Source organism: Trichogramma pretiosum, unplaced genomic scaffold (assembly GCF_000599845.2).
Source record: "Trichogramma pretiosum strain Unisexual culture from Peru unplaced genomic scaffold, Tpre_2.0 scaffold44, whole genome shotgun sequence".
Lineage (NCBI taxonomy): Eukaryota > Metazoa > Arthropoda > Insecta > Hymenoptera > Trichogrammatidae > Trichogramma > Trichogramma pretiosum.
The window spans coordinates 1,476,893-1,479,929 of NW_019641632.1; the positions used below are offsets into that span (position 1 = coordinate 1,476,893).

The 3,037-nt window shown below is 38.2% G+C and overlaps 2 pseudogenes; one reads left to right on the forward strand and one right to left on the reverse strand.

Moving 5' to 3' along the window:
• Nucleotides 1–54: 54 nt before the first annotated feature.
• Nucleotides 55–895, reverse strand: LOC111693748 (annotated as a pseudogene).
• A 1,361-nt stretch (nt 896–2,256) lies between these two features.
• Nucleotides 2,257–2,982, forward strand: LOC111693753 (annotated as a pseudogene).
• Nucleotides 2,983–3,037: the final 55 nt, after the last annotated feature.

Genomic DNA, 3,037 nt, shown 5'->3' on the forward strand with positions numbered 1-3,037 from the left:
GACTGTTTATTTGTACAATTTTTATCATTTTAACAGTCTTTTTTGTCGCACAAACTAAAGTGAACATAGTTGGGCAGACTCTTTCCTTCAATGACTCGTTATCTAGTAAATAATTTACGTGTCAGCTTGTTGACCCAACATTAAATACTCTTTCTGAGAGCCTGCAGATGCTGTATTTCAATAGCATGGGCAGTCTTTGTTTTTCTATTTTTCTTTGATTGACCTTAATCAATTGGATCATGAAATATCGGCACCGGCAGCAGCAGTAAGGATCTTCTCTTATTGAATTTGTTCAGTCTTCACTTGAACCAATCAAGTGAGGTTATGTTACCCCGCACGTGCTCTCTCAGGCTTTCTTCGTATAGGTGAACATAAATTAGTACCTGTACTTGGTTGAATAATCTTTGGGCGATACAACTAACCCTCGACCTTTTCTTGCCCCTTTGTAAACTGTTTCCAGAATGTCGATCATCTCTTGCTCGTCTTCCAGGGCCCAATTAATTTTATTATTGTTGCCTGTTCCCAGATCTATCATAATGTGTCGATTCCTGAAGAACTCATGAGCGTGCATGGGTCGTATAACTCGTACATGACTTTAAAATCACGCACTTTATCTAGATCAACTAGATAAATTACAGCAAAGTTTTGAACTTTTTCTGCAATATTAAATAGGACTTCGTCCATTTTCATGCACTCGGGATCCCAATCACGGCCAAATCTTATAACAACCACACGATCCTCTTCCGAAAGAATCGCCTGGTCTACTTGCCAAGCATTCTCAAGATGTTGTAACATGAAAGACATGTTATTAAGTTTATAGTATTTTATCTTTCAGCAGTAAATCGCGTGGTAACACAAATCACAATGGCTGAACGAAGCACAGTCGATGATAAATAACGTCTGTCTGTATCCAAAGGCGAGACGGTACTAAGGCTAACTGAGCCAGTCATTTACTATAATATACGAATGCTGAGGTTCCGCGATCTTATGAAAAAATCCGAAAGATGGTGCTAGCTCTCGGTTATCTGGAGTGTTTAAACTCTTTGTGCATATATTGCAACAATCTTATGTTCAATTTATACAACAATGAAGTGAGGGTAAAAAAACAGGAATTTGATCCTGAATACACGCGTATCCCTTACCCGCTCGTTTATATTTTTATCAAACTGTCTCAAGTTTCTATTTTTATAGTCCATTATTTCAAAAGTGTGTTATTCGGAGTAGCTAAAATGGATAATATTCATTTTCAATTATTATATCTCGCTAATAACTCGTAACTCCTGATAAACTAATTGCGGAATTATCAGATTCGGTTTTTTAGCAAAACTTCACTGGTCACTGCTCTGTTCACTAGAGTTAGCAACGAGAATTGCATACTTTTTTCAAATTTATCAGTAGCGCATGCGAGCCTAATTAGAACTATTAGTGAAGTAGGCCTGTGCCCATTGCTCAGCCTTGTGACATAGGCGACTGCGCGAGTTATCTGTTTGTTTTTCTTTATCTATCGATAAGCCATTGCTAACCTTTCAATATGAACAATTGGAATGAATTGAACGAGTTTCAATTATTCATTGACTGTCCCCACGTCCCCAAGACTGTCCCCTCCACAACGTGCGGACGTGCTCAGCATTCGTATATTATAGTAAGCTCAGTTAGCCAGTAAGGGATACGCGTGTATTCAGGATCAAATTCCTGTTTTTTTACCCTCACTTCATTGTTGTGTAAATTGAACATAAGATTGTTGCAATATATGCACAAAGAGTTTAAACACTCCAGATAACCGAGAGCTCGCACCATCTTTCGGATTTTTTCATAAGATCGCGGAACCACAGACGTGTCGTAATCGTGCGGATATTTAAGACACTGCAAGACGATTTTCTTATAATTTTATATTTTATCTGTAAAAAATTTGTCACTATCGCATAAGGAGATACAAATAATAAAAGTTACATTTTTAATTATATTTGAAATTTCACGGTGTTTCCGTGTTCTTTGCAGTAAGCTGGATCATGAAAGAAAACAATATGGCGCTATGCACTGTGTATACCTATAGCTATTAAAGACTGTCCCCTCCACAACGTGCGGACGTGCTCAGCATTCGTATTAGTAAGTGACTGGCTCAGTTAGCCTTAGTACCGTCTCGCCTTTGGATATAGACAGACGTTATTTATCATCGACTGTGCTTCGTTCAGCCATTGTGATTTGTGTTACCACGCGATTTACTGCTGAAAGATAAAATACTATAAACTTGAAAACATGTCTTTCATGTTACAACATCTTGAGAATGCTTGGCAAGTAGACCAGGCGATTCTTTCGGAAGAGGATCGTGTGGTTGTTATAAGATTTGGCCGTGATTGGGATCCCGAGTGCATGAAAATGGACGAAGTCCTATTTAATATTGCAGAAAAAGTTCAAAACTTTGCTGTAATTTATCTAGTTGATCTAGATAAAGTGCGTGATTTTAAAGTCATGTACGAGTTATACGACCCATGCACGCTCATGTGCTTCTTCAGGAATCGACACATTATGATAGATCTGGAAACAGGCAACAATAATAAAATTAATTGGGCCCTGGAAGACGAGCAAGAGATGATCGACATTCTGGAAACAGTTTACAAAGGGGCAAGAAAAGGTCGAGGGTTAGTTGTATCGCCCAAAGATTATTCAACCAAGTACAGATACTAATTTATGTTCACCTATACGAAGAAAGTCTGAGAGAGCACGTGCGGGGTAACATAACCTCACTTGATTGGTTCAAGTGAAGACTGAACAAATTCAATAAGAGAAGCTCCTTACTGCTGCTGCCGGTGCCGATATTTCACGATCCAATTGATTAAGGTCAATCAAAGAAGAATAGAAAAACAAAGACTGCCCATCCTATTGAAATACAGCATCTGCAGGCTCTCAGAAAGAGTATTTAATGTTGGGTCAACAAGCTGACACGTAAATTATTTACTAGATAACGAGTCATTGAAGGAAAGAGTCTGCCTAACTATGTTCACTTTAGTTTGTGCGACAAAAAAGACTGTTAAAATGA